Consider the following 14,410-nt stretch of genomic DNA (forward strand, 5'->3'; position numbering starts at 1 on the left):
CACAGCCTACTGTGTGAAGAAGAAGTCTCCCTATGAACCATTAAGCACTGATACACCTGCCATACCATCCAGCTGGGTTCCACTTGTTCTGGAGGAGAGGCCAAAAAGGCACAGAAAGAATGGGACTAGGCAGGAAAGACAGATGTAGTTGCCTGACAGGATGAGCTTCTTTTCCTGGTCCAGTCCCTTCCCTTGGGAGAAAATTTAGTTAAGATGGGGAAGGGATAGCCTTCGTTTCCACGATGACTCTCTGGATTAGGTTTAAGGGCAGTATCAGCCTGAAACAAATATGCTGGCATCTTGTCTCGTAGGTGCTTTACTCAAAAAGTAGACAGATGTCTACTTTTGGAGTAAAGACCTACATTCAGCTCAAGACCTGAATGACCTGACTTTTCTTTCATGCTAGAGATGAAGTCAGTGGAAGAGGGAAAAAAAAATATTGAAAGAGTGCATTTGACAACGGTGGGAGAGCAGAGAGGAGGGACTTCCAAGACATCTTTGCCGCTCAGGTGGACTCCAGGTGACTGAGGGTGACGGAACAGGAAAAGCGAAGAATGGTTGTGCATCTTTCTTAAAAGCCATGTGCACCTGTTGGTGAGATTTTGTTTCTGATAATAGCTTCTTTCTGCCCTTCTAGAGAGTTTGTAGTGGCTGATGTATGAACAAAGGAGACTGCTACTTTGTACAAAGAAGATGGCTAAAGATGAACCTTCTCTAAAGCAGGGAAAAGTGTTACATAAAACATATATTTTTTTTTCTCAAATAAGAAACGTTCTTACAGTTCTAAGCCATTTCAGGATACTTTCAAAACTGAGAAAAACATCTGGTAACTAAATCCTTTCTTTAAAAATGCATTTATTCTTGTTAATGTAGGAGTCAAGACCCTTAGCTGTGACAATATGGAAAGAATCATAATTATGTCCAAGAGTGTAGAACTAAAGTAGATTTTTCATAAACACTGGGAGTCCATTTTAATATGTAGATTATATGGCAGCAAGGCAATAATTTTAAATTCCACCGCTTCTCCATAAGTTATTTCCTGATAATTCTGCTTGTAATCGTTTCACCCCTCCCAAACCTACATATGCAGGCAGACTCTTTGTCACAGCTGCTCACTGGACATCTCCGCAGTGGATATTCCAAAGTTTCCTCGAATCCAGTAAGTACATTTTGCTATGTTGAATCCTTTTTCCTAAACCTGCCCTTGGAATTGCTTTTCCTGCCTTAGTTGGCTGAGAAAGCATTTTGACATGCTATCAGTCACCAAGTTGCCTCCTTGCTATCTCTGGTGCCCGCCCTCCCTTCAGCCCCAGCTTCTGGGCTAGGTCAGCCCTCGTTGCTGGGGCAATTAAAGTAAGCCCTTAGCTTGTCTCCATGGCTCCAGCCAGCCGTCCTCTAATCCATGATTGCAGCCCGAGTAATCTTTTGAAAAAAGCAAATCTCATCATTCTCTCCAGGGCTTAAAGTCCTTCAGTGGCTCCTCATTGATTAACGGATAGAGTCCAAACTCCTTAATTTGCCACACCAGGCCAACCTTATTGACTGCCATATCTTTTAACCCTGTAAACACATTTCAGTCAAGCTGGATTTTGTGCTTTTTTAAATTTTATTTTTATTTTTGGCCACGCTAGGTCTTCATTGCTGCACACAGGCTTCCTCTTGTTGCAGTTAGCAGGGGCTACTCTTCTTGCGGGAGTGTCTCTGTTGTAGAGCACAGGCTTTAGAAGTTGCTGCATGCAGGCTCTAGAGTACAGGCTCAGTAGCTGTGGTGCACGTGTTTTGTTGCTCTGTAAATTTGGAATGTTCCTGGACCGGGGATTGAACCTGTGTCCCCTGCATTGGCAGGTGGATTTCTTAACCAACAGACCACCAGGGGAGTCCTGTGGATTTGTTTAAATTTCACTCATGGACTAGCAAGAGAGACCCTCAGGAGGTCAAGAGGTCCCTATGAGAAGTTTTCTATTTCATGTTTTAATTCTGATCATTATCTTCAAAAACAATATAAGCACATTTTGAATCATCTAGAGTAGTGCTTTTCCAACTTTAATGTGTCCAGGAATCACCTAGAGGTCTCATAAAGGGGCTGACTTTGAGTCGGTAAGTCCTATGTGGCCCAAGGCAGTTCTAATAAGCTCCCAGGTAATGCCAATGTTGCTACACTGTCGACCATATTTTGAGTAATAAGGGTCTAGAATGATCACTTTCTAATTGAGTACGACCACAAAATTGTCTTGCTGTTATTGATTAATGAATAAAGAAGGAAAGCAGATTTAATATTTTTAATGACATATTCGTTACAAATGAAGACCAAGTGATGTTGCAACTTGTATGAATAAAGATCTAGCAATGGTTCTAGTTAAAAAAAAAAAAGATGGAAGAACTGAATCATCTTTTTATACAGAATAGGGTATAGGCACGTCAATCTCGAGTCACAGCAATTAAGACAACTCTGTCACAGTAAAAAGTATTACTTATACCATTCGATTGATATTTGGAATGATATTACTTTTGTATTTTTCTTTATAATTATATAATATCTATAAACATTAGGGTTTATACTTAGTTTTATGTCTACACTTAAGAAAAAAAACCATGTGACTTTAGGGTACAATAGGAATTTTATGAGTTCTACATATTATTCAAATTTGAGAAACACTGGACTAAGCTAAGTCATACCTCTTTGCCTTTGTTCTTGCTGTCACCTCTGCCTGGAATCCCTCCTTAATCCCTTGCCAACCTTGCCACCCTTCCATGTCCATTTAGCAAACAGCTACTTTTCCTTATGGCTCTTTTTCAGAAACCTGTGGTCAGTGTCATACTACAGCTGCGCCTATTTTCATCTCTTTCACAACCCCTCTAACATGCTGCTGCACATTTGGTTGCAGATATTTGCTTATTTTGTTGACTGTCTCTTCTATCCCAAGAAAAAGGCCTTGTCTTTGTCTTCTTCATATTTGTTCAATTCTTGGGATGTAACACTTGTTCAGTAAATGTTTTTGAATGCATTAATAGATACAAAACTTGGCTTGCTTCTGCTTGGAGAGAAAGAAAGAGTATATCAACATACCATGTGTTCACATTTGTGGGTGAAAAAATTAAAAATATAAAATAATTATAATATTCTTCTACATGCAATTTGCTTTCCATGTAGTAACTGAAAAGCTTTGTTCCTAGAGTGTCTGCTGATGAGTCTGTATTTTTACTAACTTTTCAGAGACCTGCTTGTTGAGCGTAAAGCCTAGAGAGTTTTAAAATTATGTTAAAAAAAACACTGATTACATTTTGGCGATGCATCATCAGAACTAAAAATAGAATGGAAAGACTGAAAAATCTTCACTCAAACATCCAGCCAAAGAACAGTTAAACATTTATGGGTGAGCTGGAACTGTGGCTGACTTTCAACTTCCAGTTATGCAGGACAAATTCTGCAGCCCAATAAGACTCCTGACCCTAGCTTCCTCATGTTTTGGTTTTGCCATTCAGCTTTGGTTACCACCTTCATTGGAGTTGGAAGAGGGAGTGAAGCCCAGTATGCTTTTAAGAACAGGAAAAAGCCTGACTTATTTATTTATTTGGCAGTGAAATCGATTTTCTGGCCTATATGCAAGAGGCCTACTTCCCAATAAGACCATCTCTAAACTAACCAGGATGATGTACAGTGTGGGATTGGGGTTGGGGTTGTGGTTGGCACAAAGAGCTAAAAACCACAAAATGAGTTCCAACCATTTCTGTCCATATGTAAAAAGAAAAATACGGGGCTTCTCTGAGACTCAGATGGTAAAGAATCTGTGTTCAATATGGGAGACCAGGTTTGATTCCTGCGTTGGGAAGATCCCCTGGAGAAGGGAATGGCTACCCACTCCAGTATTCTGGCCTGGAAAATTCCATGGACAGAGGAGCATGTTGGGCTTCAGTCCATGGGGTTGCAAAGAGCTGGACACGACTGAGCGACTAACAGTTTCACTTTCAGTAGCGCGATGCAAACACTGTTTGAGAGAATGGCTCTGATGGAACAAATTTGGGCTGGTTCAGCTCAGAACTAGGTTTTCACTCTGTATAGCCATTGCCACGTCATTATCAGAACAATGTTCTTTTGATCCCAGAGCCATGGAAACTTGTACAACTCAATGGTTTTGAAGTATAATTAATTCATTTATGGCTTCAATTGGACATTTCTCTACTTAGAATAATCAGTCTTGGGGATTTCTCGTCTGACTCTTTCTGAGTTATTATTTGACTCTCTAGTAGTATCACAGTGTACTCCAAGCTCATCAGAATTTCTTACCTCTTCCTGGAATGGCCCTTCCTATCTATGGTGGCTAATATTATGTCAACTTGACTTGGTTAACTGATGCTCAGATGGCTGGTAAAACATTACAGACAGGTGTATTTACGAGGGCATTTCCAAAAGAGATCAGTATTTGAACTGGTGAACAAAGATAAGCAGATGCCCCTTGCTAATGTGAGTGGACATCATCTAATTCACTGAGGGCCATAAGGAAAAAGAAAAAACTCTTGGGGAAGGATGAACTTGCTCTCTCCATTTGAGCTGGGGCATTCATCTTCTCCTGTCCTTGGACTTTGGTCCTCCTGGCCCTCAAGTCTTCAGGCTCCACTGAAACTTACACCATTGCTCCTTCTCTTTCCCTTCTCCTTCCTCTTTTCAGGTCTTTAGACTCAGACTGAATTACACTACAGACTCTCCTGGTTTTCCAGCTTGCAGATGGCAGATTCTGGGACTTCTCAGTTTCTTAATCACATGAGCCACTTCTTATAATAAATCTGTACGTAAATCTTATTGGTTTCCCTGAAGAGTACTAAAATATTGTCCAAGGGAAAATAATTTTTTCAAAACCCTAACCAGGGTTTTTCCTTCAGAAAACTTCCCAACCATTCCCAGGGGGAATTACTCAACTTCTCCTCTGGACTCGTTTCACGTCTTTTATGAGGTTAGTTAATATACAACATTCTATTAGTTGACTTGATCTAAACAGGGAAGGAATAGACAAATGTAGGCATGTGGAATATTAAACCCACGGTGCAATGAAAAGAGCACTTGAATAGGAGTCAAAAGAAGTGGTATCAAGCCCTCCTTCTCCATATGGCCAAGTAGAGAAATTTATCGTTCTTGCATCTTATACATTGGTCTTCTGTAGTTGATTTTTCTCTTTGGGGGTAGAATATTAATGAGTTTGCAGGCCTACTCTCTCACCCCATTCCTGTCATATAGTGTGTGTTCAAATATTTATTAAATTGAGCTAAATTAGACTTGGCATTCTAGTTATTGCACCAACACTGTCATCTGTGTTTCACACACAGGAACTTGGTACAAAAACCGTGGGCCCTTTTCCATTAGGTAAAGAGGAAAACTCTCAGAACAAAAACAGATTTGTCCCATTTATTTTCTGATGTGTCAGAAAATTGTTCAACCCACATGTCAGAACAGAAGGGCTATTTAACATCACTGTGCATTTTACTGTCTAGCATTATACTTATAATGGAACTGAGTGAGCCTTCTAGACTTTATTTTGCTTGATGTCTTTGCTTCACCTGTACACTGCGTTCATTTCCAAACAGACTCCTATTCTGGGAATCCCATTTTTGAGACAGATATCTAAGCCACAATCTGCATTCTGAACATCTTAAATGCCTACGCACTAACCACAACTGTTTGTTTATCCCCTATTACAACAGGGACAAATATAGTCACTAATTTTTGCCTTTTAAGGTAACAACCCAATTTAATACTTGGGAGAAGGAAGAGAGCCATCATAGTCATAGAAGAAACAAAAACACAAAATATCATAGCAATCTGTGTTCTTTGAACATTCACATTGAAGACTAAAACAATATTTACACAATATTATTTAAGGGAACAGGAGCAATTCTGTGATAGACAGTATATCTAAGTGATTGCTTTTGAGGAGCAGCTTTTGAAACTTACATCATGTGGTAAGGTTCATCAGAGCTCAGCCTGAATTTTCTTTATCAATATGCTATCACCAGAAATTCAGAGTGATCTCCAGAAGGGAAAGTCCTCACCTCCTTTCCTGCTTATTTTTGGTTATGGGATATGATTGTAAACCATGTAATAAGGATGTTCATATTTACCAAGTGATCCCCACATGGTACAGTCCTGACTATACTTCTCTGACACCAATTTCTAGCCATGATAATTTGGGGGGATGTCATCCTTGAACAGTAATGTCGCACACATCTTTATACTTTGTATACTTTATCTCAGTTATAATCCTTTATATTAGTCTCAACTTCTTCAGTTATAAGAGATAAGAACCATTTTGAACCAGTAAAGGATTAAAGGGAGATCTTTTTGGAGGGCAAGGGCATACTTGAAAACCTCAGGAATAGTTCCGACTTTAAACCTGGCAGAACTAAGGCGTCTAACTCAGGTCAGCTTTTCTCTCTGCTAACTCAAAGTCACATAACTTTAGCTTCACATGTTTGTGTTTGATACCCTAGAGGACAGATTCTCTTTGTGTCTTTGTAGAGCAAATCTCAAAGAAGGACTCCAATTAGCCCTTTGTAGGTAATTTGCCCTCCTCTGGGACCAATCACAGTGGAGAGAAGGTTGAGCTATTCTGACTGGCCAGATTGTTGTCACTTGCTAAACTTATGATCAGGAGATTGGTGGGACTCTGGGAATTAACAACAATATGAGGTAGAGAGTTTCAGTTCCCTGATGGAAAAAGGGTTGCTGGGAATTTGAGGATAGATATCCACTCTGTTGTCATAAATAATATAAGAGGTATTGTTTTTCCTATTTTAGAAGCTCAGAGAGATTGATTTGCTAAAATTCATGCAGCTGGCAAGTAGCTAAAGTAAATCTTCTAATCTATCATATTCCTTTTCAGTTCAGTTCAGTTCAGTCACTCACTCAGTCATGCCCGCTTCTTTGAGACCCCATGGACTGCAGCATACCAGGCTTGTCAATCACCAACTCCCAAAACTTGTTCAAACTCATGTCCATAGAGTTGGTGATGCCATCCAACTATCTTATCCTCTGTCATCCCCTTCTCCTCCTGCCTTCAATGTTTCCCAGCATCAGTGTCTTTTCCAATAAGCCAGTTCTTTGCATCAGGTAGCCAAAGTATTGGAGCTTCAGCTTCAGCATCAGTCCTTCCAATGAATATTCAGAACTGATTTCCTTCAGGATTGACTGGTTTGATCTCCTTGCAATCCAAGGGACTCTCAAGAGTCTTCTCCAACACCACAGTTCAAAAGTATCGTCTTCAGCATTCAGCTTTCTTTGTAGTCCATCTCTCAAACCCATACATGTCTACTGGAAAAACCATAGCTTCGGCTAGACAGACCTTTGTTGGTAAAGTAATGTCTCTGCTTTTTAATATGCTGTCTAGGTTGGTCATAGCTTTTCTTCCAAGGAGCAAGGATCTTTTAATTTCATGGCTGCAGTCACCATCTGCAGTGATTTCGGAGCCCAAGAAATCAAGTGTGTCACGGTTTCCATTTTTTCCCCATCTATTTTCCATGAAGTGATGGGACCACATGTCATGATCTTTGTTGTTTGAATGTTGAGTTTTAAGCCAGCTTTTTCACTTTCCTTTTTTACTTTCATCAAGAGGCTCTTTAATTCTTGTTTGTTTTCTGCCATAAAGGTGGTATCATCTGTGTATCTGACATTATTTATATTTCTCTCAGGAATCTTGATTACAGCTTGTGCTTCATCCAGCCCAGCATTTCACATGATGTACTCTGCACATAAGTTAAATAAGCAAGGTGGTGATATACAACCGTGACATACTCCTTTCTCAATTTGGAACCAGTCTGGTGTTCCATGTCCAGTTCTAACTGTTGCTTCTTGACCTGCATACAGGTTTCTCAGGAGGCAGATCAGGTGGTCTGGTATTCCCATTTCTTGAAGAATTGTCCACAGTTTGTTTTGATCCACATAGTCAAAGGCTTTAGCGCAGTCAATAAAGCAGAAGCAGATGTTTTTCTGGAACTCTCCTGCTTTTTAAATGATACAATGGATGTTGGCAATTTGATCTCTGGTTCCTCTGCCTTTTCTAAGTCCAGCTTGAACATCAGGAATTTCTCAGTTCACATACTGTTGAAGCCTAGCTTGGAGAATTTTAAGCATTACTTTGCTAGCGTGTGAGATGAGTGCAATTGTGTGGTAGTTTGAACATTCTTTGGCATTGCCTTTCTTTGGGATTTGAATGAAAATGGACCTTTTCCAGTCCTGTGACCCCTGCTGAGTATTCCAAATTTGCTGGCATGCTGAGTGCAGCACTTTCACAGCATCATCTTTTAGGATTTGAAATAGCTCAACTGGAATTCTATCACCTCCACTAGGGATTTTCGTAGTGATGCTTCCTAAGGCTCACGTGACTTTGCATTCCAGGACATCTGGCTCTAGGTGAGTGATCACACCATCATGGTTATCTGAGTTATTAAGATCTTTTTTGTATAGTTCTTCTCTGTATTCTTGCCACTTCATCTTAATATCTTCTGCTTCTGGTAAGCATTGTAAAAACAAAATACAAAAATGTACAAATTTTTGCTGTAACTCTTTTTTCCTCGTTGAAAGTAACAATCTAAAAAATAATTATAAAATTTTACTGTTGGTATCATTTCAAAATAAATTTGAAAAACACCACTATCAGAAAAAAACCTTTAAAATGCAGTACAATGTGCTTTTAAAAATACAGTTGCATTGTCCCATTTTCCCATATATATTCCTATGACATATCTAGGTGAGGTGTCAGAAAGAGTTGAGTCAAAATGACATGGGGAAAGGGCAGAACCAGGTGAAGAAAGCAGCCTTTCTGTTAAGGGGTAGCTCCATACAGGTCTGATGACAGAGGAAGCCCAGGAGAACCAAGGCAGTAATAGAGGTCATAGTAATAGGGGCTTCCCTGGTGGTTTAGATGGTAAAGAATCTGCCTGCAGGAAATGTGGGTTCCATCCCTGGGTTGGGAAGATCCCCTGGAGAAGGGAACAGCAGCCCATACCAGTATTCTTGCCTAGAGAATTCCATGGACAGAGGAGCCTGGCTAGCTACAGTTCATGAGGTCACAAAGAGTCAGACACGACTGAACAACTAATACACACACACACACACACACACACACACACACACACAGTAGAGATTAAGCTGTCTGGTCAAAAAGCTAAGTGTATACACCTGACATATTTTGTCTGCTCATGGAGACAAACAAGCAACCCAGTGGATTGTTCTCCCTTAAATCCTAGAATTTCTAAAGCCTAATTATGAAGGCACATTTTCAAATTTAGCAATTGATTATGTATAATTTCATCATAAGTTTTCTTGCCTTATAGAGTTTCCTAACAAGTATCAGAAGCATCAAGATAGCCCCTCAAGAAATGAGGAAGTTAAAAATAAAAACTACAAAATCATTGATAGAAGTTTTGTGAAGAAAATAATTGAGAAGAACACTAGTATTAGATTGGACTGAGGAGAAAAAAAGTACAACTTTCTGCCGTGGGCTTACAATGTTGATTGTAAAGAAAAATGTGTTAGATTTTATGGGAAACCTTATTAAATAAGATAACCAAGATAAATTGTAAGTATATGGTTTTAGGGAAGCAAATTCCTGTATTATATATCTTGAGGTCTGACCAAGAAAAAATGACCATAACTTAGAAATATTCTGTAAGCAATAAAAAATTTTAACCACATAATTAAGAGGCTTCTCAAAAATAGCCTAGGACTTAAAATAGCCTTGTGGATTTTTACTGTGAAGATGGGACAATGTTTTTGGTGTTAAAAAAAAAAAAACAGGCACTGGAGAATTAAAAAATGCTACATGTGTTTAAAATAAGCACTATTTTCAAAATCATTTGGGGGGAATACACTGACCCCATGTTGTCTGTGGAGACTGGACAGTGTCTGCAAATTTATATGCAACAACAAATAACAGATGTGTTAGTTTCAATATTTTTAAATATTTCTAAAATCTTCATGAATATAACTTATCTTTAAATAAGAAGTGGACATTTGATACTAATCTTGGTTATTTCATCTTTTATTTATCAGTTTTTCAAAAATATTTCCAAAATACCGTACATTTTAGTAGCTAATGGCAGTCTACACCAACTCTTCTTGTGTGAATCAGATGAGTTTTTGTTTTCAAGAGCAGCAGGAGAAAAAAACACAGTGCCAGAGGTTTTTTAAAAGAGTTGATCCTCTCACTCTCATCCTTGGATTCTTATCTGCACTCTGGTACAGCCAGAAAGTTCTTTGATGCTGCTTATTCAGGCAACAGGGTAGTGGCTGACCGATGCACCCAGCAAGTGGCTCACCTGGAAGGACCCAAGGGAAAAGCATTGACAGAGGATCAATATGTTCACCTACTGCTCAATGCTTCCTTCTTTGATAAACTTTCAACTCACCAATTTTCAGGTAGGAACAAAGATTCCTGATCCCTCCTGGAACACAGTGTTGGCTATTATTTGTATAAGCCTCTCTGGACTAACAAAAACGACTTTCATATGCTTCTTGGTATTTCATCTGTTTGAAAATAGAGGAGTTTCTTTATTTCCTAAGTGATGCAGGGACAAAAGCTTATGTGTGATGAGGATTTTTTTGAAGGACTAGGAAATAGTGTGGCGGGTATACCCTCACTATTCAATCTATAAACCATCTTAGAGCTGCTGCTGCTGCTAAGTCGCTTCAGTCGTGTCTGACTCTGTGCGACCCCATAGACGGCAGCCCACCAGGCTCTCCCATCCCTGGGATTCTCCAGGCAAGAACACTGGAGTGGGTTGCCATTTCCTTCTCCAATGCATGAAAGTGAAAACTGAAAGTGAAGTCACTCAGTCGTGTCTGACTCTTTGCGACCCCATGGACTGCAGCCTACCAGGCTCCTCCGTCCATGGGATTTTCCAGGTAAGAGTACTGGAGTGGGATGCCATTGCCTTCTCTGGTCTTAGAGCTACACTGAGACAATTGCATTTGGTTTAACAAAACTGGAAAACCTTTCAAGCTTCAGCTCATAAACAAACCTGATGACACTGTCATTTGTTTCCAACTTGGAAACTCAGATGACTTAAACTAAAACTTGGAGTGACTGACTCTAGCAGTAGAAGCAGCTATTTTAAGAACAAGAGCCTACTAGTTTTTTCTTTATTATTATTGCAGCATAATTGCTTTACAATGTTGTGTTAGTTTCTGCTCTACAAGGAAGTGAATCAACTGTAGGTATACACATATCCCCTTCCTCTCGGACCTGCCCACCATCCCACTCACCTAAGTTATCACTGAATACCGAGCTGAGCTTCCTGTGCTATACAGCAGGTTCCCAGTAATTATCTACTTTACATAAGGGGCTGCTGCTGCTGCTGCTGCTAAGTTGCTTCAGTCGTGTCCGACTCTGTGCGACCCCATAGACGGCAGCCCACCAGGCTCCCCCGTCCCTGGGATTTTCCAGGCAAGAACACTGGAGTGGGTTGCCATTTCCTCCTCCAATGCATGAAAGTGAAAAGTGAAAGTGAAGTTGCTCAGTCATGTCCGACTCTTAGCGACCCCATGGACTGCAGCCTACCAGGCTCCTCCGTTCATGGGATTTTCCAGGCAAGAGTACTGGAGTGGGGTGCCATTGCCTTCTCCCACATAAGGGGCAGGAGGGACGAATTGGGAGCCTTCTAGTTTTTGCCTAGAGAACATATACTTTTGGCTATCAACTAGATCCTACAACAATTTCAAACTTGTTTCCTCATTGTCTTGTTTGGTAAGTGGTCTTGCCTCAATTATGATTCTGTAGCCTTTGTCCTAGATTCGTTTAAAGACTCAGTCAGTCAGTTCAGTCGCTCGGGACCCCATGGACTGCAGTGCGCCAGACTTCCCTGTCCATCACCAACTCCTGGAGCTTGCTCAAACTCATGTCCACTGAGTCGGTGATGCCATCCAACCATCTCATCCTCTGTCGTCCCCTTCTCCCCCTGCCCTCAAACTTTCCCAGCATCAGGGTCTTTTCCAATGAGTCAGTTCTTTGCATCAGGTGGCCAAAGTATTGGAGTTTCAGCTTCATCATCAGTCTCTCCAATTCAGAACTTCCCTCCCATCTCCCTCCCCATCCCACCCCTCTAGGTTGATACAGAGCCCCTGTTTGAATTTCATGAGCCATACAGCAAATTCCCTTTGGCTATCTACTTTACATATGGTAATGTAAGTTTCCATGTTACTTGTTCCGTACATCTCACCTTCTCCTCCCTTCTCCTCATGTCCATAAGTCTATTCTCTATGTGTGTTTCTCCACTGCTGCCCTGTAAATAAGTTCTTTAGTACCATTCTTGTAGATTCTGTATATATGCATTAGAATATATTTATTGTTCTTTCTGACCCACTTCACTCTCTTTAATAGGCTCTAGGTTCATCACCTCATCAAAACTGACTCAAATGTGTCCCTTTTTATGGCTGAGTAATATTCCATTGTTTATATGTACAAAAACTTCTTTATTCATTCATATGTCGACAGACATCTAGGTTGCTTCCATGTCTTAGCTATTGTAAGTAGTGCTGCAATGGACACTGGGATACATGTGTATTTTTCGATTTTGCTTTCCTCAGGGTATATGCCTAGGAGTGGGATTGCTGGGTCATATGGTGCTTTTATTCTTAGTTTTTAAAGGAATCTTCATACCATCTTCCATAGGGGCTGTATCAATTTACATTCCCACCAACAGTGCAAGAGTGTTCCCTTTTCTCCACACCATCTCCAGCATTTATTGTTTGTAGACATTTTGAAGATCGCCATTCTGACCAGTGTGAGGTGATATCTTATTGTAGTTTTGATTTGCATTTCTCTAATAATGAGCGATGTTGAACATCTTTTCATGTGGTTGTTAGCCATCTGTATGTCTTCTTTGGAGAAAAGTTTGTTTAGTTCTTTTTCCCACTTTTTGATTTTTTGTTTCTTTGTTTGTTTGTTTTTCTGGTATTGAGTTGTATGAGCTGTTCGTATATTTTGGAAATTAATCCTTTGTCAGTTGTTTCATTTGCCATTATTTTCTGGCATTCTGAGGGTTGTCTTTTCACCTTGATTATAGTTTCCTTTGCTGTGCAAAAGCTTTTAAGTTTAATCAGGGCCCACTTGTTTACTTTCGTTTTTATTTCTGTTATTCTAGGAGGTGGGTCATAGAGAATCTTGCTTTGATTCATGTCATTGAGTGTTCTGCCTATGTATTCCTCTAAGAGTTTTATAGTTTCTGGTCTTACATTTAGGTCTTTAAGCCATTTTGAGTTTATCTTTATGTATGGTGTTAGGAACTGTGCTAATTTCATTCTTTTACATGGGGCTATCCCGTTTTCTCAGCACCATTTATTGAAGAGGTTATCTTTGTCCCATTGTATCTTCTTGCCTCCTTTGTCAAAAAATAAGGTACCCATAGGTGTATGGGTTTATTTCTGGGCTTTCTATCTTGTTCCACTGGTCTATATTTCTGTTTTTGTGCCAGTACCATACTGTCTTGATGGCTGTAGCTTTGTAGTATAATCTGAAGTCAGGAAGGTTGATTCCTCCAGCTTCATTCTTCTTTCTCAAGACTGCTTTGGATATTCAGGGTTTTTTATGCTTCCATATGAATTGTGAAATTTTTTGATCTAGTTCTGTGAAAAATGCCACTGGTAATTTGATAGGAATCACACTGAATCTGTAGAATGTTTTTGGTAGTATAGTCACTTTCACAATATTGATTCTTCCTACCAAGAACATGGAATATCTCTCCATCTATTTATGTTGTCTTTGATTTCTTTCATCAGTGTCTTATAATTTTCTGTGTACAGTTCTTTTGTCTCCTTAGGTAAGTTTATTCTTAGATATTTAATTCTTTTTTTTTTTCCAACTACAATTTTATTTTGTTTTTAAACTTTACAAAATTGTATTAGTTTTGCCAAATATAAAAATCAGGATGGGGAACACATGTATACCTGTGGCGGATTCATTTAGATATTTAATTCTTTTTGTTGCATTGGTGAATGGGATTGACTCTTTCATTTCTCTTTCTGATTTTTCAGTGTTAGTATACAGAAATGCAAGTGATTTCCGTGTATTGATTTTGTATCGTACAACTTTGCTAAATCCACTGATTAGCTCTAGTAATTTTCTGATACTATCTTTAGGGTTTTCTATTTACAGTATCATGTCATCTGCAAACAGTGAGAGCTTTACTTTTTCTTTTCCAATCTGGAATCCTTTTATTTCTTTTTCTTCTCTAACTGCTATAGCTAGGACTTCCAGAACTATTTTGAATAATAGTGGTGAAAGTGGACACTCTTGTCTTGTTCCTGATCTTAGGGGGAGTGCTTGCAGTTTTTCACCATTGAGAATAATGTTTGCTGTAGGCTTATCATATATGGCCTTTACTATGTTGAGGTAGGTTCCTTCTATGCCCATTTTTTTTAAGTTTT

The 14,410-nt window shown here is 39.4% G+C and overlaps 1 long non-coding RNA gene across 1 annotated transcript in view; it reads right to left on the reverse strand.

Annotated features, from left to right (window-relative positions):
• Nucleotides 1-10,012: 10,012 nt before the first annotated feature.
• LOC112441562 (uncharacterized) overlaps nt 10,013-14,410 on the reverse strand; it is a 33,408-nt gene continuing 29,010 nt past the window's right edge. Inside the window, exon 3 of the long non-coding RNA XR_003029378.2 lies at nt 10,013-10,305. This is a non-coding gene — a long non-coding RNA (uncharacterized lncRNA). The remainder of the gene's footprint in view (nt 10,306-14,410) is intronic.

This window comes from Bos taurus, chromosome 15 (assembly GCF_002263795.3).
Source record: "Bos taurus isolate L1 Dominette 01449 registration number 42190680 breed Hereford chromosome 15, ARS-UCD2.0, whole genome shotgun sequence".
Classification (NCBI taxonomy): domain Eukaryota; kingdom Metazoa; phylum Chordata; class Mammalia; order Artiodactyla; family Bovidae; genus Bos; species Bos taurus.